This window comes from Urocitellus parryii, chromosome 1 (genome assembly GCF_045843805.1).
Source record: "Urocitellus parryii isolate mUroPar1 chromosome 1, mUroPar1.hap1, whole genome shotgun sequence".
Lineage (NCBI taxonomy): Eukaryota > Metazoa > Chordata > Mammalia > Rodentia > Sciuridae > Urocitellus > Urocitellus parryii.
The window spans coordinates 194,436,848-194,459,553 of NC_135531.1; the positions used below are offsets into that span (position 1 = coordinate 194,436,848).

The 22,706-nt window shown below is 38.2% G+C and overlaps 1 pseudogene; it reads left to right on the top strand.

Annotated features, from left to right (window-relative positions):
- The first annotated feature begins 9,029 nt into the window (after positions 1-9,029).
- Positions 9,030-20,832, top strand: LOC113183222 (T-complex protein 1 subunit eta pseudogene; annotated as a pseudogene).
- Positions 20,833-22,706: the final 1,874 nt, after the last annotated feature.

The window sequence follows — 22,706 nt, forward strand, 5'->3', positions numbered from 1 at the left end:
GTCTGAAAACCTGTTAAAAGAGTGCTTCCTATCTCTCTAAATGAAATCTTAAACAAATATCAACTGTTTCGCTTATTAAAAAAAGCAAAATATGTATGTAAAGTTTCTTTAGAAGTAGAAAAGGGTCAAAGAATTAAGGAAGTAACCTACACAGTTAAGAGTGGTTGCCTTGCTATGTATTATGTACTAATGTTTATAGGAGCCTATCTTACAGACAACAGATAGTCATTGCTGGTTCTTATTTTTCCTACCTTTATTCTATGGACACTTTTTAAAGTACCAATTGTATGCCAGACACCATGGCAGGAGCTCAGGATACAAATAAATAACATGATGCTATGCTGGATTTTACCTGCATTGATTTGGTGAACAGAGACACAATTATCATATGGTAGTGAAAATGCTGAGACAGAAGTCACCAAAGGATAATATGGGCATCCAGTGAAGACTGGGAGGAGGAAGTGTTAGGGAGGGGATCAGCAAGGGCTACTTTGAGAAGGTGGTATGTGAGCTGAATCCCCAAATACTAGTGGTCATTAATCATTTAGAAGTTATAAGTGAAGAGGAGAGTCCAAAAAGATACAGCATGAAATATTATGGGAGTTTTTAAGATGCCCTACATATGAAGTATGAGGCTAAAACAATAGGCCTGGTTAGAAACTTAGCCAGAGACAAGACCATAATAAGCTTTCTGTACTGTGGTCAGAAGTTGGAATTCTATCCTGAGGACTATGGTAAACCATTGGAAGAATGTTTTTATAGAAATTTCTTTGACAGCTTTGTGGAAGATTAATTTATCTTAAAGGAAGGGTAGGGATAGTGTTCCTTTATATACCAACACTGTCCTAGCCATGGGACTCTAACTATGAGCAAGATAAGCATGGATCGAACCAGCTAGTAAGAAAGAAACAATATTTCATTGACAGATCTTGTTTTAGCTTCATGACCAGGAATGGACTTTTTGTACTGCCCAGCAACCATGTTACAAACTCATTCATTCCTTCACTCCTGCAGGTACTATTCCATCTTTTCTCTGCTTCCCTCACATTGCAGTATGTGTCCTCTCCAACCTCATACTTAGTCGTTGGCTGTGGTTTGTCATTCATTGAGAAAATGGAAGCAAGCAGAAGGGAACCTATAGAGTCTTAAGTACCGTATCTCCCATAGGATCCTGACACCCCTATGCAGTAACCAGAGGTAAAACAGTTGTGCTCTTGCCTAAAGCCAATCCTTCCATGTGAGCATTAAATGCTGCTTCCTTGTATCAGAGCAATTGTTGCCACAATCTCCAGAGATATTTTTCTTGTCCTGTGGATCATTCCCATCAGCATACAAATATGCTATTATTCTTTCTATCTTTTATTATTATTTTTTTCTGGTACAAGGAATTGAACCCAGGGGTGCTTTACCACAAAGCTACATACCCAGTCCTATTTTTTTTGTTTTGTTTTGTTTTGTTTTAGTTTTTATTTTGAGACAGTCTTGCTCACTTGCTAAGGCTGACCTGGAACTTGTGATCCTCCCACCTCAGCCTCCTAAATTTGCTGAGATTATAGGTAGGTACCACATGCCCAGCTTATTCTTCACACCTTAAAAGTCCTTTTCTCGACCCACCAGGTACTGCACATTAGGGTAAATGTGATTCCCTTTTATAGCAAATGTCTTAAAGCTCGTCTATATTCACTGTCCCAATTTGTATCCTCCCAACTGCTTCTTGTAAACCTACCTGTATCACTCCACGGAAGTTTTTTTTTTTTTTTTTTTTTTTCTAAATCCAAAGGTAAATTCTCAGTCTCAGTCCTTATCTTAAGAACTATCAGCAGTGGTACAGCTACATAAATCCTCTTCTCGGATATCCTTTCTTGATCTTGCTTCTAAGGTACACATTTTCTTGTTTGTTCTATCTGACTGGTCACTCCTTTATTTTATTTTTTTAAACATTTTTGGTGATTCCTTTTCTGTTCCCTAGGTCTTTACATGATAGTGCCCTGGGCTGCCACTTGGATTTTCTTCTCTTTTCTCTGGATAGCTATATCCCCTGTATGTTGATTCTTTCTCCACATTCCTGCCTCACGTATGCAGCTGCCTTCATCACCTCTCCACAGGACATCAGATAGATCCTTCAAACCAAATGTGTCTAAAGTGGAACTCCTGAGGTTGCCCCATTACAGCTGCTTGTTTAGCAGTTGTCTCTATCTCTGGAATAGCAACTCCATTTTTCTATTTTCTCAAGCCAAAAAATCTTGGGGACCAATGTTATTGTTGGTTGTGTTACCCAAAGGCCCATGTTTCAAAGGCCAGGTCCCCAGCTAGTGGCAATATTTGGAGATGCTGAAACCTTTTGAGGCTGGGGCCTAGTGGAAGTCAGGTTATTTGGGCCATGACGTTGAAGAGAGTATTGGAGCTCAATTCCTCCTCTTCCTTTATCTGGGTTCTGTGAGGTGTGTAACTTCTTCTTCATGTGCTCCCTCCATGATGTGCTACCTCACCACAGACCCAAAAGTGATGGGCCAACCAACCATGATCTGAAACTTCCGAAACTGTGAGCCAGAACGAGCTGTTTCTCCTTATAAGTTGACTTATCTCAAGGTTCGTTACAGCCAGGGAAAGCTGACTAACACAACCATCTTAGTTTATCCATGCCTTTCACATCTTCCAATCCATAGACAAATCCATTCTGCCATCACAAAATGGCTATAATCATGCTACTTCTGGCTACCTTCACTGCTCCCTCTTGGTCAGAGCCATCATTGCCTCCTACTAGTTTCTGTTTTCACTCTTGGTGTATTCAGCACAAGGACAATTCTTTTGAGATGTTTCACTCTTAAAAACAACAACAACAACAAATATCAACTTTTTAAAAATAAGACCGAATTTGGACACCTTATTTTAAATGGCAATCCCTTATTGCCACCTAGATTCTTGTATCCCCTTTATTCTGTTTTATTCCATAACACCACCTTTTAACTTATCACATAATAATGTACTTATTTATTATATTCTATGTTTGTTATCACTCTCTCTGCCAAGGAGGATATAGGCTTCTTGAAAGTAGAAATCTTGGTATACTTGGTTCCATTGTGTGTCGCATGTGCCTAGAATACAGACATTTGGGTTTGAATATAAAAATGTCCTCCAAAAAGTTCATGTATTAGGCAATGAAGTGATGTTCAGAGGTGAAAAGATTGGATTATGAGAGCTGTAACATCACTGGATTAATCCATTTGATGTACTTATTATTTGAATGGACTACTGGGTGGTAACTGTAGATAGGTGGAGTGAGGCTAGAGGAAGTAGGTCCCTGGGAGCATGCCCTTGGGGATTATATCTTGTCCCTGGCTCCTTATTCTCTTTTAAAATTATTTATATTTGTTCTGTTTAGATATACATGAGAGTAGAGTATATTTTGACATATTATACAGACATGGATTCTTTCTGCCTGCTTCCCTGTTCTTATGAACTGAGCAGTTTCCCTCTGCCACACTCTTGACATTAGGCTCTGCCCACCTCAGATACAGAGCAATGGAATTGACTGACCGGATTAAAAACTCTGAAATTGTGAGCCTAAAAGACACTTTTCCTCCTCTAAGTTGTGCTTGTCAGGTGGTTGGGTAACACTGAAGAAAACTAATACAAGAGTCTTCCATACAGCATGCATTTAATGAATATTTACCAAGCAGATGAGTGTTAATTGTTAAAAAGGAGCTGAAAGATGCAGGTCTAAAATGTGACTGTGCCAATGCAGAGAAGGGACAAGGTACATTAGATTTAAGAAGGTAAAATTAAATGATCCCTTTGAAACATTTGGGGATACAAACTAGGAGTAATATGAGTCTGGCCTAGTTAGGCAGGCAGCAGACAGGGTCCTGGGCTGAGGTGGGAAAGCTATTTAAATGAAACCAGGAAACCCGGGTTTCACACAGGGGATTGGGGTATGACAAAGGTGGTAGACTGTGGGGATAATTTGACAAGTGTTAAGATCAAAGTGGGGGTGGGGCAATTTAAAAATAATTGAGGAAACCCACAGGGAGTTGTCTGTTTTCTGTGACAAAAGAAGAAATGCATTGAAAGACATTTGCTAAGTGTGAGGCAGGAGTCCTGAGGGATTAGTGAAGGCAGGGGGACAAGGTGCTAAAGAGGAGGAGAGCTCACCAGGCATGCTTACAGCATACTTCAGCAGTGGTCAAGGTCCTGGGTTAGTAGTGGTTGTAGCAATTTCCATCGCATAGAGAGTAACTAGGGAGAGATGCAGAGGAAAGCAAATGGGTGAAGGGAACTAGCATTGGATTCCTGCAGAGTGGGAAGTTGTTTTAGTCAGCTTTTCAACTGCTGTGACCAAAATATCTGACAAGAATAATTAAAGAGGAGGAAATATTTGTTTTGAGGATCATAGCTTTAAGGTCTTGGTCCAGAGATGGCCAATGTCAAGCTCTGGGCCCCAGGTAAGGCAGGACAATGTGACAGAAAGGTATGGTGGAGGAAGGTAGCTCAGGACCTGATGATCCTGAAGCAGAGAGAGAGACTCCACTCATTAGGAACAACATATATACCCCCAGAGCATGCTCCCAATGACCCACCCCTCCAGCCACATCCTACCTGCTTTTAGTTACTCCTCAGTTAATCTCTAATTGGGTTAAAACTCTCAGAAGCCAATTATTTCACCTCAACTTCCTCACACTGTCCCATGCATGATCTTTTGGGAGACACACACGTATCTAAACCATGACAGCAATTCAGAAGTTTCAGAGAAAAAAATGGTGGAAGAGACTAAGGTAGGTCATGATATGTGAGTTGAATAGGAAACAACAGAAACTAAACCTTCTAAAGCTTTTTTTTTCTCTTCTTCTTGCAATCCAACTTTAGTATATAAATAAGCAGTGCAGAGAAAGCAAAACACAACAAAGGCACAGCAGAGAGCCCAGCATCTTTTTTTTTTTTTTGTAGGTATTCAACCTTACCTATCTCAAAATAAATAAAAAGCATTTTCAGATGTTTTCTTAACAGAGAACTATGAATAGTTATACAATGTCATAAATATCTGTTTATGTTGCAATCTGTTCCCAGGGAAGAGATGAGTTTAGCTGCAATAAAATTAAATAGACCAAGCACTGCAATCTAAAGCGATTTTTTTTATTCATTTATGTTTCATTGCTAAGGTTTCAGACTTATATTTACTTTTTTCACAATAAATATTTCATTTTGTTTAAATTATGACTAACTAGTTGCCCTCATCATTAATTTCACATAACTGACAAGATTGAACAGAATTGTCCCTTTGTCCTGTTTAAAGAATTTTGCATTGCTAATTTTAATAACTTGCACAAACTGTCAACAATTTTTGATGCTTTTGATTTAGATGGGAGTGTCAGTTTTCCAGAACTGTTCCTGAGTTCCTCATACCATTATATATAAGGCAACATGATAAAGGAAAACTAGGGATTCTCAAAATGAGTTTCACAATGATTATAATTGAGCATCATTAAAATGTTAGATAATATAAGTGTTATTGGAAATAGTTCAGCCCCACTCCCTAGCTAATGAAAGGAATAAGTGAAGAAAAAGAAGGACTTTCACATCAGACAGGCATCATATAGCTGTGTTTTGTATCATGATCTTGTTGCCTTAGTTATTGCAGTGCTCTCCCCCACGTGTGTGCATGTAAATCCTACTGATTTGCGCAACTGATTAGTTTAAATCCCACTTCCTCTGGGTACATTTCAGTGGGATGGACTCTAATCCCAAGGTAGGATGTATTCTATCCCTACCCAGCCTGTATGATCTGACCCAGAATTTTCCTTCTTATTTCACCCCATTCTGTCTCCTGCTCACTATGCTCTAGGCTCCTGGGTTTTGCATCAACCCTTTTCAATTTCAGGGTCCTCTGATATGCAGTGTCTCCTCTGCTTGGAAACCTCTTTCTCCATATCTTCCTTCTGGACATCATTTGGGTATCTGCTCAAGTTGTCACCTGTTCTTGGAAGTCCTCCCTGAAATTAAAAACTCCTGTTCCCATAAACTAATTCTTCACCAACGCATTCTGCTTGTTTTCTTATTAACTCTAATCAAAGTCTTGAATCATGTGGTTTGTTTTTGTATGTGTTTTTGGCATCTCCTCTCTTCCTTAGTTCTAGATTCCAAAATAATTTCTCTCTCTCTCTCTCTCTCTCTCTCTCTCTCTCTCTCTCTCTCTCTCACACACACACACACACACACACACACACACACACACAGTAGTGGATCCCTGTGCCCAGAGAAGAGCATAGAAAAATACAAAATCTTTTCTACCTCATATTCAGTGGTCTGAGGAACTCTTACTGCATAGCATGTACCTTAGGGGAAAAAAAGTAGAGAGGCTAGTATGGTAGAACTCAGTCTTGAATCTACATCTTTTTCAACTCAAGAAGAAAAGTAATGAGTCCCCTTCCTACAAAATAAGGATCAAAGGGGATAGTGAACATGGAGGTGTCCTGAATATGCATATTACGATGAAATATAATCATATGGTGGGAAAACTGTTATTGTACCCTACAGTCCCACTTTGTATCGTACTTTATTTTCATTTGACAATTTATGAGCACCATTTCATGTTATTACTCTTTGCCACATGATTTAGTGCTTTAATAGTGTGGATGCATGATTTTAAATCTTCCCTGTATTGCTGGACATTTAGAGTTATTTTATTTATATTAAAATTACCCTGTGATACACTATAATAAATTGAGCATGTATATGATTATTGTTTCAGGATGGGTCTCCACACAAATAATTAAAAATCAAAAGATTGGAATTTTTATGGTACTCCGAATATAATATAAAACTCAAGACTGTTTTCCATTAGAGGTTGTACCAATTTTCACACTATCTTCTAGGTATTGAATGAGAATTATATTTTCCTTTAGCACTTTTAAGGGTAGAAAATAATTTTCTGTTATTGTTTAATGGACATTTCTTGGATTACAAATGGAGCTGAGCATTTTCATATTTTTATTGGACTACTACAATTTGTAATTTTGAGTTTAAGGATTTTTTAAATTTAATCAATTTGAGCACATTCCAGATTGATAGCTCCTATCATTAGTTGTGAAAGTTTCAAATATTTCTTAACATGTCATTTATCTTTAAATGTTATATATGACAAAATTTTCCCTTTTTAGCAGTCTTACGTACTGATAGTTTTTTTGTAATTCCTTTCTTTGTTTTTATGATTAGGAAGCCCTTCCTTATTTTTAGGTCAGATAATTATTGATATTACCCACCCCCACCCCCACTTTTGATAGCATTTTATTAGTTTCTTTAATTTCTAATCCTCCTGGAATTTATTTGGTACATGAATGGGAGATTGTTCTCCACCCCGACATCTAATCAAGCATTGCATGTCCATCTTGCTATCAGTCTCTAGATATTGAATGTTGCAAAGGTACATGAGGTGTTCTTTATTCTTCTCTGATCTGTTGATTGACGCTTTTGCCAACAGCATGTTGTTTAAAATCTTTAAGAAATTACTACACAGTTTGTCATCAGAGTGAGTTCTTTACTTTTTTGTTTTGTTTTGTTTTGGTGCTAGAGACTGAACCCAGAGACCCTCAACCACTGAACAAAATCCCCATCCATATTTGTTTTTATTTTGAGACAGAGTCTCACTAAATTACTCAGGGCTCACTTAGTTGCTGAAGCTGGCTTTGAACTTGTGATCTTCTTGCCTCAGCCTCCGGAACCACTGGGATTATAGGCCTGTGCCATGGTGCCTGGCAGAGTTCTTTACTTTTTAAAAACAACATTTGGTATCTTCAAATGTTAACTCATTCAGGTGAAATGATGACCTTTTTTTTTTTTTCCAGTGCTGGGGATTGAACTTGAGGGGCCTCACACATGCTTAAGTAAGAACTCTACCACTGAGCTACATACCCAGCCTAAATTTAGACTCTTTAACTTCTAAAAAGTTTATTTATAATTGTTGTTAAAATTATATTAAACATTCAAATTAATTGTATAAAATTATATATTTTTGACATTTTTAGCCTTAGGTTGCAGAGTCAGTAATCTTTCTTTCTCTGTTTATTTCAAGATTTGTCTTAAGATCCCAGTAAAAATTTATAGTTTGCAGGTCTTTTCAAATTTTCATTAAGTTTATCACTTGCATATTTTGCATATTTGACTTTGGTTCTTCTTTGGACAACCTTGATGTTATATTGTGGCAATTATTGCTCACGTGTGCTTCTCACATATTAGGATAAGAGTTGAGGGAGGAAAAATCTAGAAAGTAGAGAGGGGAAAATATGTAAAAAAAGAACAGAGGATTCAGGTGTGGAGCCATTTGCACCCCAAGACAATATTTGTAAAACTTCATATGGCTTGATTTATTTCCCACTGTGCCTAATGTTTCACTTTTAAACAATCACTCCTCTAATTTAAGGTCTGGTGGAAATGCACATATTATTGTCATCTAATACAAAATTACTAAATAGATTAGTAGATATAGGAGCTAAGAGTTGATAGTAGGTGAGCAAGAGTAGAGCAGTAATAATACAGGTGTGTCAGAAGAAAGGGCTCAGCCAGTCCTGATATTATCTTTGTGCTAGTCATGGTTCAGAGGCAATGTGAGTCCAAAACTAATGTGTCAAGCCAAAAAATTGTCAGAAATCATGGCCAGGGCACCAGTCAAAATCAGAAATGTGGATATTAGCCTCTGGGTAAAATAGTTGAAAAGAAGCATTAGCCATTAAAATATGTAACACTCCAGCCAAGATATTAAAGCAGTTTTGGAAGAATCCAGGATGGAGAAAGGAGGTGATAAGGTGACATAAAATTAAGAACTATGCCGAAAATAACAGAGTAGTCTCAGAAAGGAGAACAGACATTGGGGTCCTTGAAATCCTAGCTGAACATGATTATCTCACTAAATTCTGGCTCAAAGTGACTTAGCTGCCCAAAGTCATATTCTTGTCATGACACAAAGAAGAATATGACTTTGGGCAGCTAAGTCACTTTGAGCCAGAATTTAGTGAGATAATCATTGAACGCATGGCAAGATGGCTACCCTGGCCGTGGTCCTGGACATCAATGAATATCTTAAAGACACTGAAAATCAAGTCATAAGCATCAATAGAGGAGAGAACATGACCCAAGATGGAGTTGGAGTGAGTGCACCAATCGCAGACTGCATGTAGCTTATAAGTTTGCCAAAGATGTTGAGTGGAATGAGAAAATCTGTGTTGCTGCCATGTGACTTTAACAACACTTTGCGTTCACATGGTATGTTGCAGTCTACAATGTATTTCCAAAAATACAAAACCGTGATTTCCTGAAACCTCTTCAGAATACTGAGGACTGGCCTACAAAATTTGAATTAACTCCATTTGATAATTAAGGAAAATGAGGCTGTGAGAGATTTAGTGACAAAGCCAATAAGGTGCAGAGATTCTGAATCCAGTCATTCTTTTGTTTCCTCTCCACCATCTGCCTCCATTTCTGGTGCTCCTTAAGCCTCGGCAATGGTTTTTAAAGTTGGCTTCTAAACACCTGGTTTCCACTTCTGTAGATTCAGATTTATTTGGCGTGACATGCAGCCTACACTTCAGGTTTCCCATGAGATTCTAATGGAGCAAAGTTTGAGAACCGCTGTCATCAGACAAATGCTTCTTTCAAAAAGGCATCTGGAGATTTAATGAACCCATATTGGCCAAAATATGCCATTTCAAAACAACTGGTTTGGTCAGTGGAGGTGGGTGGTGGTCTCTCTTCATCAAATGCAGCGCTAATGAGTGTTAACTAGAGATTATAAATCTCTCCCTTTCCCTTTCTTCATACTCCTCATTGGGGGTATTTTCTTTTTACTTCTTTTACCAAGAACAATAGCAGATGCAGATTGGTAGGAGAATGATTGTCAACACAGAATCACCTACTAAAGAAAATCCCTCAACAACAACCAAGGTAACTAAGGTGGGCAAAAGCAATGCTCAGAGGAAGAGTCCACCAGGGTGTGGGAGCCAAGACAAAGGAGATGAACCTACAGTAGGGACAAGGGTGGGCAGGTGGGTGTGTGGTGGGAACAAGGGGCTTGATATGATCATGGGAAGGGCATCCATGTAAAATTGCATGGGCTGTCAAAGTAGTCAGATTATGTGAGCTAGCTGGGCATAGATAGTAAGGACTGAACCAGAGAAATGTGTTCAAAGCAATGGTGGATGTCTTCAGCCAAAGGAAGAACTGGTATTGTTAGGCATGTGGAGCAAGGACTTTTCCTCTCTGCCGACAGGAGTTCTCTGGCCTATCGAATCTCCTCAGCTCTTTTAACTTTTAAAGTGATTTATCAGTTCAAACATGGACCCACTTATAAATTGCTACTGCTTCTAGTTAACACAGAAATAAGTGATTCCTTAAATATTTTCATGCACATTTTTTTCCATCTTATTTTGATGTGAAGTAAATTAAAGACTGTGTTTCTTATCGAATACAAACTGTAGTACTGGAAGGCAAACTCTGAACACTTCTTGCCTTTCTAAAATTCTGATTTCTGAAGGGGGTGGTTTTCATCCCCCTTCATCCAGGACCCTGCAGACAACAATCCGAGTCTGCATTCTGTTCAGCATCTGGGTCCTTGTACTGGTCTTGTCTAGGACATATTGCCCTTCACCTGATCTCTTTTTCTTTTTTCTCATCCTGTTTTATCAAGTCACAGCCCTTTCTATCTGCTTACAAAAGTGAACTCATAAGTGCTGGTTTGTGATCAAGAAGCAACAAAGCTGTCATCTCCCTAAATATATTTTTATATTTTGCTTGGGGTTGTCACTATAAATAAGAAAAACTATTGCTGCTGGGGGTTTTCATGTGTGTGCTCTCTGTCTCTCTCCTTCCTCATTCACTTCATCATCCCAGGCCCCCAGAGCTGTGTCACCACCCTGAAACAAACAGGGGAAAGCAACCAATTGCATTATAATGCAATATAAATAGAGGAACAAGACATTTTCAACATGGATTTCTTGAAAAACTGGTCAAGGGAAGGGAACAAACAAGGCAATCATTTGACAGTCACTTCACCTGAACTGTTATAAGTATCTCAGTGGCCTAAGAGGAGAGTCCCTCTGGGTCTTTTTGCTCTTGTGAATAGTTTTCATTTTTGTCTCAGCCTCTCATTTGGGAGAGTGCAGAGACTGATGGAAGGCTTTTCTGGTAGACTCTGAAGAAAATTATTCTGGGAACAGGATCAATGAAGAGGGTTGTAATAAAATGAACACAGAGACTTGAATCCCTAGTGTCTTTTAGAAATGAAAGGACAGGAAAAGATAGAAGTAGCCCTACACAGCAATTTTCATGCACTCGAAATCTCTTCCAGCAGGCAATGCCACTAGTATAGTCATACATTTGGCAGGCCCTGGAAAAGTGAGGGGCAGGGTTGATAGTCACATCACACACATGCTGCAATCTCCCTTGTTATGCCCAGGGCAAATGTTTACAAATTACAGCCTTCTCTTTCTCATAGCCCAATTTTAGCCTCGAAATCTATTTCAGGACAGTACGCCAGACACATTACCTATCAAATGGCATTAGCATGCCAGGAAAAAATTTATATGCTATCCATGACGTGGGATATCTCCCAATTCCTGCCTGTTGATTTAGCATGATTTAGGCCTGAGTAAAGCAAACAAGCACCTGCAGTATGAACCTGAGCCCTCTGCTCCTGCCATAGGCACAATTACACCTCCAACATGAATACCCAATCGGCTTCTTTCCTTTCTCTCATTGTCACCTCTACTTGATTTTGCTTTTGACTACCTGTTAGCTCTGCCTCCATAGAACCCAAGGACAGTTTGGGGATTATTGAGGAGAAGGAATGGAATGGAGTTGAAGGTGATGATAAGGGAGATGGTTCAGGGTTTCTCTATCTCTATCTAGACCTAGGCATACAGGGGTCCTTGATGTTCAACTTTGGCATTTGAGATATGCAGGGATATTACCAGATGCCCCAGTTGGCATTCTACTCAGATCCTATGACATCCTTTTCTCATTAGGTTACCTGTGGAAATCATGGAACTAATGATGGCCCTAATGACATCTACAAATGATTTGCCTACAATAATATACTAAGACACCAGCTACAAAAATGACAATTGAGCTTTACTAGTTATAGATAAAGCCTAACTTGCTAGCATCATAAAACTGAATTTATATATATATAATATATATATACATATATATTATATTCTAAGTATATATTCTAAATATATATGTTATACATATTATATATATATATATTAAATATATTCTACCTCCTTTGTTTCAAACAACCTCCATAAAGTTTTATCAGACTCAGCAAACTGATTTCTAAAACCTAAGTCCAATCAAACTCTATTTATCCACACCAGTGGAGATAAATTTCAATACTGATAATTGAAAAGAATTCTGAATAATGATTAAATACCACTAAAACCACTAAATCATACTCATCTTCATAGTGAATGTTGTACTTCTCAGATATTAAAAATGAGTACATTAACTAAAAATGCTTGGCGACAGTTTGAGAGAAAGAGGGACCCACAAGCACAAGTGTTTTCTGAGATTCTTGAGTTCGAGAGTCTTAAATTTGATTTCTTAAAAACTAAATCAATAAAGATAATTAGGAGTAGAAGAAATAGAAGCAAATGGTCTAACCTCCAGATCATGCATGCTATGGTTTAGATATTAGGTGTCGCCCAAAAGCTCATGTGTGAAACAACGAAAGGAAATTTAGAGATGAAATGACTGGGTTATGAGAGCCTTAACCTGATGAGTGTGTTAACCCCCCATAAGGATTAACTGGTGGTAAACTGTAAACTTGTAGGGTGTGGCTAGAGGAGGTGGGTCACTGGGGATGTGCCTTTGAGGTATATATTTTGTGAGCTTAGTCTCTTTCTCTGCTTCCTGGTGCCATGTCCCCAGCTGCTTTCCTCTGCCACACACCTTGGCTATAACGTTCTCCCTCACCTCAAGCCCTGAGGAATGGACACAGACCTCTGAAACTGCAAGCCCCCAAATAAACTTTTCCTTCTCTAATTGTTCTTGTCAGGCCTTTTGATCACAGCACTGAAAAAGCTGATTAAAACAATGCATATACAGTTCGGGGTAAGTGGGGTTAGGAGTTCTGAAATTCTTCATCTCCATCTTGGCTCTTAAATTTCCCATGGACATAAGACAACTCTCTCCTCTTGGAAGAGTCACCCATTAAACTCATTATTTAATTCTCTTTTCAATGAAAAGTAGAGTGGACCTGAGCCTTGATAAGGGAGAAGCATTAGGCTCCTGAGCCACATCCTCTGTTCTAGTTGGAATGACTTTATTGACACTTTGGGGATATCTTGCCGTCATGGGAACCACATTTTTCTATGACAATTTATAAGTTTCCAGAATATTTTCACAAATCATATTTCTAACAACTATATCCTCAATGGCAGCTCAGCTCCCTACCTCAGCCCCACCCTAATATTCTGTACCCTCTGCCACATGCTAAGCACATGATCTCTACTCTTGACCACTTTTACTTTGAAGTTAATTTTGTCATGTCTCTTTTCTCCAGCAGTGTTGATTAGGTGGCAGGTCTCTTCCGGTGTCACAGTTCGTACTCCCTGCGAAGCTACTCACTACATTCCCATTTCCTAGAAAAAGGTGTCCTCCTAGTTTTCTCTGATAGGTGGCAATATAACAACATGGAGACATGGCATTAAGTCCATCTGGGTTTTAGCAGCCTAAGGTTCTGAAAGCATCAATATTCTATTAGCTGTGCCTTGAGCTACATGGAGTAGGATAGAGACTCCTAGCAGACTTAGTTGATTCACAAATATAAATGAAAACCACTTTGATGGTTTCAGAAACACTAGTGGGGTAGAGGAAATGCAGAACCCTGAAGAAGATATGCTAGCATCTGAACTATATGGGGTGGAAAGGGGTGTTAATGAGCTACGTCAGTCCTTCTATCCACTTGAACACACTGGTGCTGGGCTTCTGATACTTAGAGACATTTGGTTTATCACAAGTACATGACTTCCATGGGTATAGAGTCAATTTTTCTTCTTAGAAAACATGAGACTCCCCACGAGCTTTGAAATTACTTTAATTTTTATAATTGTCCACATGAAAATAAATGCAAAAAAGCCTCCCAGGTTTGTCTTAATAAGTCAATCAATTCAACAAATTATCTCTACAGACCTCCATGAATCTAAATCTCATTACTATTTGGCTTAATAGATGAGAGCTCAATTCTGCATCTACATTCAATCTCTTGTTGTGTGTCGTTTTGCAGAAATACATGAATAAAATATGGCCTTAGACATAGATGTAGCTGAAAAAGTAAGGATAATTCTAAGAGCTTTTTCAGATAATAGTAGAGATCCTTTGGGATAGAACACCAAAACTCAATACGTAGTAGTTTCTTAACAGTTAGGTTTGTGTGGAAACTAAAAAGTTATCAATAAACTTTTCTTAATTCTGTTATATTACAATCTGTTAGTCTACATTACAATTTAATAAATCTTTTTACCAAACATGATTCTGTGATCTGGAAAATACTAGTTCACAGAATTAAGCAGATCTTCAAATATTGACACTTTTCATTTTACAATATCAAAAAAAATCACATTTATTAATAATGCCACCAATTTGAATAGAAAAATCTTTTAAATATTAGGAGGTTGCCAAGCTCATGATGATGGATACAAGTTTTTTGAAATTCAAATTTACGTGTAGTCATTTGCCTAGAAGTGAAAGACTCTTTTTCATTTTCATGACATCCCCCAAATACCTAACTCTGAATAATTTGTCTATTCTTCATATAGTTTTTCTCTTTTGTATTTCAAGTAAAAATGGCATTCCATGAAAGAAATGAGTGCTTCAGCTCACTACTCTAACAATTTACTCTTCTTCAAGATAGCCATCAAAATATGGTTTGCAGCAGAAATGCATAAGTTCTTTGTGTATACTTTACATATTGTCACCTCGAATATTTGTAATGGTTGATTTTATGTGCCTACCTGAAGGGTGGTTTTGGTTAACTCCATTCTTCCTCATCCCTTCTGAAAAAAATAAAAGAAGCAAGAGATTTCTATAAACTGAGAACCAAATGAACAATGGTGAAATCAGTCCCTAAGGCAACTCCTCCTTTCAACATTTAAGCTATCTGAGGGGGCATGAATGCAAAGCCAGGTCTGGTCTCTTTCGGTGCCATTGCAGGTAAATTTATCTTGGTAAGGGGTCAGTACCAACCTTACTCTGCCAATTTGCGCATTTGCTTCAACCCAGTGGGGCCTCGTTAAGTAAGAGCAAGTATGTCTGTAATTCCAAACCTCATTTCATGCACAACTGGCGGTGCGTAAGAAACTTTATCAGATTCCAAAATTAAAAAAAAAAATTGATGAGGTTGAGGTCCTTTATGGTTGTAGTGGATCCACATCAGGATAAGGAACCCTTTAAGGAGAAGAATATGATATTTTCATTTGCATAAAGACAATAAAACTCTTTCAGCAGCCATTTCCCCATATATAAAGAGTGAGAACATAGCACCTCAGTGACACGGACATCTGTTACTTAAACAGATGCCACCTTCTAAACTCATTCAAGCAACCCTCTGCTCCAACCAGAGACCCCTAAACCAAAATTCAATGTGTGGGTAGAGCAATGTGTGGAAAGCAGAGGTCTGAATAATGGTTGATTTTGCTTCCCAGAATCATTTTAAATTTGCTTGACATTTGTGTATTTTTACTTCAGCAAAATCTCTCTTATTTCCATCAGTAATTCCTTTCTTCTAACTTAATCTCAACAATCTGCAAAATCCAGTAGTACCTACTAAAATTCATTTCTGATTAACATTAGCCTTTCAAAAGTCCAGATAACCACAGTTTTTGTTTGTTTGTGACTTCTTGCAAATGTACCTTAATGACTTCACAGGGCTCTAGCGCTATCAAAGAGAGAAATGAAAGTTAGTTTAGTTTTTTTCCAAGTAGAACAAAGAGTCCCAGGCTGATGTTTCCAGAGAAGCAATACTTCCCCAGCCTGAGACTGATAAGCGCCTTCAGAAGTTAGGCTTACACTTCTAAATCAGCAGTTCATGAAAGGCATTACGAAAAACTATTATACTGCTATAATGGATGACAGCACAGTTGTATATGTTACACCTTGAAGTAAGCAGTAGGATTTTCAATCACTTGATAACCTTGAAACTGCTAAGGTATCAAATTGCTATCATGAATATTGTGCAGGAGCAGAAATAACTCAGGAAGCTGCCTTTGTGAATAGTAATCAGAAAACTGCAACATTTTTACTGAGAAAATGGATTTGAGGCACTGGTGTATTGACAAGTCTAACAGGAAGCTAAGGTAGACATTACAAGTACATTTGCATTGGACTATGCATCAATCCATCATCCAGCATTAGGTTTATAAGATCTAATCAGTTAAGAAAATGTATTAGCAGAGAATTTATATGTTGTATGTTCAAATTTCAAGGATAAAGAATAAAATGGTCCACATTTTTTAATAGCTAAAACAATAAAAATATTTGTTTTAATATTTTAATGTACTTTCAAATCTTACTCATTTCAGCAGAGTATAAATAGGAATTGGTTAGGAAAGTGAAGATTTGCTCAATAGACATTTGAATCAATTGCAATATGATGACATGTTAGAAACAGAGGCAGTAAATGTTTACAAGACATCTCTTTTCTCTAAATGCATGCCTTTAATTTTACCAGATTACAGCATTGTTCATGAGCATAGCACCCAGTGTTCATCTGTGGCATTTCCATAGGACAGAATCCACAGAGAACCCTCCGCCGTCATGTGAAAACTCAATGTCTGGAGTGATTCATCATTGTGTCAGACTGGCCGGCACTTTGTCACAGTGACTGACAACGGGAGAAACTTGGAAATAATACAAAGATCCTCTGTTCACTGATAGTGTCCGCACCGTGATTAGAAAAGGAAGCTTTGAGACTGTGAGGAGAATCCTAATTTTTCCTCCAAATTAATTTTGATGTTTTACCCTTTGTAGGTCAAACCCCACCTAATATGTCCCATTGTGTCTTATTCAAAAGTGGCCATTTTTATTTAAATAGCTTCTGCAGCCTGATTACTGACTATCACTGCATATTTGTCAGCTTATTGGGGCAAAGTTTTCAATAGTGAGAAACCACCTCTGCTGGCTTTATACTGGGCCACTCTATCCAGTTGGAAAAGATAAGAGCCTGCCAGCTAAATGTTGTCTGAATTGACTGTCTAGACTGCTGGTGTTGCTGGTACAACCTAAATTAACTCATGCTTACCCTTTTTCTTGGAGTTTGGGACCATTTTATCCTGTTCAATTTTGAAATCCTAAAAGGATCATGATATTGATTCCCTATATCAGGTAAAATATTATTAATAATGTGACACAGTGCATGGATGCTATATTTAGAGGTTTAGAGAAGCAAATATAAATGATTTAAGGTAAACCCATCCTCTCTGTTTTAGTCAGGCTTTTAATACTGTCCCAAAAACACCTGAAAAAATCAAATTAAAGGAGGAAAGGTTTATTTTGGCTCATAGTTTCAAAGGTTTCTCTTCATGGTCATTCGGCTCATTGTTTCTGGCTCTGTGATGGGACAGGACATTGTGGTAGAAAGGGTGTGGCAGAAGAAAGCTCCTTACCTCATGGAGAAAGAGAAAGAGAGGGGAGGGGGAGGTAGAGAGGGAGAGGGAAAAGGAGAAGGAGAGGAGGGGTATGGCTAGAAGATATACCCTTCATGGTCATGCACCCAGTGATCTACTTCCCCCAACTAGACCTCACCTCTTAAAGTTGCCACCACCTCCTGATAATACATCGACTAGAGACCAAGCTTTCAATACATGAGTCCCTGAGGGACACTGTAGATCCAAACTGTTAGATCCTCTATGGAAAAGAAATAAAATAATATCTTCTATTGATAGCAAAACAATGTGCCACCTCTTATTTAAAAAAAAAAAAAAAAGAAGCTAAAATGTATGCTTTCCATTCCAAAAACTGTGATTGCAAAAGAAGTAAGTTATTGTCAGGGGTAATGATCAAAACTAAAATTTATTGAATTAAGTGCTTAAAATTATTAAAATGACATTTTATTTATTCATATTATTTGTTTATTCTTTTCTAAAAGAGAATTACCATAATCATTTTTGTAATTTTAACTTTTTTTACCTTTGGTAATTTATTTTATTTTATTTTAGTTATTTTTTTAAAATTTTATTTATTTATTTTTATTAGGTATATGTGACAGCCAAATTCATTTTGATTCCTTGTACACAACGGCAGCACAACTTTTTCTCTGGCTGTGCACGGTGTAGTGTCACACCATATGTGCAGTCATACATGTACCTAGGGTAATGATGTCCATCTCATCTCATCTTTCCTGCTCCGATACCCCCCCACACTTTCCCTTCACTTTGTCCAATCAAAGTTTCTCCATTTTTTCCATTACTTCCTCCAATTATGGATCAGCATCCACATATCAGGGAGAACATTTAGCCTTTGGTTTTTTGGGATTGGCTTACTTCGCTTAGCATTCTATTTTCCAACTCCATCCATTTACCTGCAAATAACATAGTTTTATTCTCTTTTTTTCAATTTGATTTTTTAACACCTGTATTTTGTATATTTAGTTTAGTTTTTTTTTTTTTTTTTAATGTGGTGCTGGGGCCAGTGCCTCAGGCATGCTAGGCAACTGCTCTACCACTGAGCCACAACCCCAGCCTTTATTCTCTTTTAATGCTGAGTAATATTCCATTGTGTATATATGCCACATTTTTTTATTCATTCATCTATTGAAGGGCAACTAGGTCTGTTCCACAGTTTAGCTATTGTGAATTGAGCTACTATAAACATTGATGTGACTGCATTACTACAGTATGCTGATTTTAATTCCTTTGGGTATAAACCAAGGAGTAGGATAGCTGGGTCAAATGGTGATTCCACTCCAAGTTTTCTAAGGAATCTCCATACTGCTTTCCAGAGGGGTTTGCAGTTGTTGGTTTGCAGTCCTACCAACAATGTATGAATGTGACCTTTCCCCTACCTCCTCAATGTGAGGTCCATGTAAGATAAAGTCAAGGAATTAAAAAAAAAAAGATATGTGATATGCAGTCAAATATCTATCAAAGGGATGGCCTCAAAATATAAATCTGGGTGTAGTGAAGTTTCTGAGACTTCGCTAGTACAGGATGTTTTGGGATGCTGGGAGGCCTATTTACAGAGAAGTAAGGAGAAGGAGTAGGCCACTAAATAAGTTTCCAAAATGATGTCTGCACCAGCTATCTCGTAGAAAGACAGGACTGAAAACTACCAAGGCATTCCTTACTGAGTTCATGAGCGAACTTATGAGAGAACTCAGTGGCTACCTGTTGACTGCTGAGGCTGTAAGAACCATCCTGGGTTCCTGTGACATGGATTACCTTGGTCAAGGCAAAAACAAACAAACAAACAAACAAACAAACAACAACAACAAAAAACCAATTTCTAATGGGAGAGCCACAATTCTGAAACCTTTTTTGTTGTCTATCCTGCAGCAAAGACTTCAGTGATCTTTTACCAAATCCCAACATGTGGAGGTTAATGGTATCTCCACGTTGGTGATTCTACTGGCTGCACAGTTTCTGAAGCAGGTAAAGCCATACATGGGGAAGGTTTGTTCTCCCAGATCATCATCCATGCTTCGGTACCATCACTCCTTTGGCAATTAACAAGATCATAAAGATCACTGTGAATGAGAAGAAACAAGATGGAATGGAGCAGAAGAAGCTACTAGAGAAGTATGTCATGATTGCCCTGAGCTCCAAGTAGATATTTTAGCAGAAAACTTTCTTTTCTAAGATGGTGATTGACATTATGATGGGTGGATCCCTAGAAAAGTTTCTGCTTATGATTGGTGTTGCATTCAAGAATACTCTCTCTTACATTGGCTTGAAATGAAACCTAGAAAGAGCAATAACAATAAGGTAATCCCAGGATTACCTTCTTAAATGTTAGATGCAAACTGAAAGCTGAGAAATATAATGCTAAAATCAGAGATCACATAGTTTTCAGTATCATCGGAAAATTGTTGATGTCAACTGGAATATTCTTTATGACAAGTTAGAGAGGATTCATCATTCTGGAGCCAATGTCATCTTCTATAAAATCCCCATTGGGTGGCCACCCAGTACTTTGCCTACAGGGACAAGTTCTGTGCCTGCCAAGTGACTATAGAGGATCTGAAGAGGACAGTGATGATGTGCAAAAGTTCAATACAGATTAGGGTGGATGCTCTGTCAGCAGATGTCCTGAGCCACTGCCAGGTGTTTAAGGGGACCCTGATCAGAAGAGAGAGTACAATTTCTTCAGTGATTGCCCCCAAAGACCTGCGTTTTCATCCTCCATGGTGGCGTCAAGCAGTTTATGCAGGAGAGAGAACAGTCCCTATAAGTTGTCATCATGATCATCAGGAAGGCCACTGGGAATGACTTGGTGGAAGTTGGTTGCAGGAAAATTGAGATGGAGCTCTTCAAGTACTTGAGGATCACTAATGACTATTCTGGAAAAACAGCTGCTGGGGATTGGGACATATGCCAAAACCTTGGAGGTTATCCCACACCAACTGAGTGACAGATATTTGCAATGAGCTGTGGGTTCAGTATATCCCGGGGAGTATGGGGTTAGCATCAGCACTGAGGGCAATGACAACTCTGAGGCCTTCATATGGGATCTGGCTATGGTGCAGATCAATGGCCTGACAGAAACTCTGAGTGCCTTATCATGTATGCAGATGAAACCATCAAGAACCTCTGTACCACCATGATAATCTCCCGGGGAGCCAGCACAGTCTGACGTTGAGGCCATTCTCATTGTAAACCTTCCCATCCAACACACACCAGCTGGCCGAAGGTGTGCTTATTCTCCCTGGCTTTGTAAGGAACTGGTAGGCATTAGCCCACTCTGCTCACTGGAGGTTGTTTAAATAAAACAAAAGACTTAGTGGGGGAAAATGCAAATCCAGTCATATCATTTTCTTCCAACTCTCTCTCATGTCCCCCCAAACTTTCTTAATTTTAGGTTAAAGAAAAAAATAGCTCCTTGGCACAACTAATGCACACATGATCTAGTGCATGGCTACCTCCTGAGCCTCATCTTCCACCACCTTGCCCTTCTCCCTGATGTAGTCCCACCATCTACCTGGTGATCCTTTATATCTGGCATGCTCCATCCTAACTTTTGCTATTTCTAGACACTAAAATTCTCTTTCTAACCTATTTACTTACATTCTTTCATTCTCCATAACTCAGGTAATACAAGAAAGAGGTTGAATCCCACTTATCCAATGAGCCACATACCTCCTATACCTGTCCATCTATTGTATTTGTCAAAATGTTAGAATGGTTATTTCATTTATATCTCAATATAAATTGTTACTACTCCCAGTGCTTAGCTCTAACTTTGAGAGTAAATGAATGAGTAAATTGTTATTTCTATTTGTGCTTCTTCCTATAGCTTGTAGTAAGACCCTCATTTAATTTTTATTTTTTTTTATTTTATTGATTTTAAAAAAATAAATGACAACAGAATGCATTACAATTCATATTACACATATAGAGCACAATTTTTCAGATCCCTGGTTGTATATAAAGTATGTTCACACCAATTCGTGTCTTCATACATGTACTTTGGATAGTGATGTCCATCACATTCCACTGTCATTTCTAACCCCCTATCCCCCTCCTTTCCCCTCCTACCCATCTGCTCTATCTAGAGTTTGTCTATCCCTCCCTTGCTCCCTCTCCCTACACCACTAAGAGACAGTCACCTTATATCAGAGAAAACATTTGGCAAAATTGTTTTGGGGGCATTAGCTAACTTCACTTAGTATTATCTTCTCCAACTCCATCCATTTACTTGCAAATGCCATGATTTTATTGTCTTTTATTGCTGAGTAAAATTCCATTGTGTATATAGGCCACATTTTTTGTTATCCATTCATCTGCTGAAGGACATCTAGGTTGGCTCCTCAGTTTATCTATTGTGAATCATGCTGCTATAAACATTGATGTGGCCATATCCCTATAGTATCTTGTTTTTAAGTCCTTTGAGTATAGACTGAGGAGAGGGATAGCTGGGTCAAATGGTGGTTCCGTTCCAAAGAATCTCCATACTGCTTTCCATATTGGCTGCACCAATTTGCAGTCCTATCAGCAATGTATAAGTGTACCTTTCCCCCCACATCCTTGCCAACACTTATTGTTGTTTGTCTTCATAATAGCTGCCATTCTGACTGGAGTTCGATGATATCTTAGAGTAGTTTTGATTTGCATTTCTCTAATTGCTAGAGATGGTAAACATTTTTTCATATATTTGTTGATTGGTTGTATATCATCTTCTGAGAAATGTCTGTTCAGGTCCTTGGCCCAATTATTGATTGGGTCACTTGGTTTTTTGGTGTTTAGATTTTTGAGTTATTTAGACACCCTAGAGATTAGTGCTCTATCTGATGTGTGAGGGGTAAAATTTTTCTCCTAAGATGTAAGAGCCTCATTTAATTTTTATTGCAAATCAAGAATGAAATGAACGAGGTATCACTTTCCCATTTTACTGAAGAAGAAATTGATGCTTAGAGAAGTTTAATACTTACCTACATATACATTGGTACTGTCAAAGTCTGCTAAAACCCAAGCTTTCTGAATCTTAGTACAATGTTGATTATACCAAAG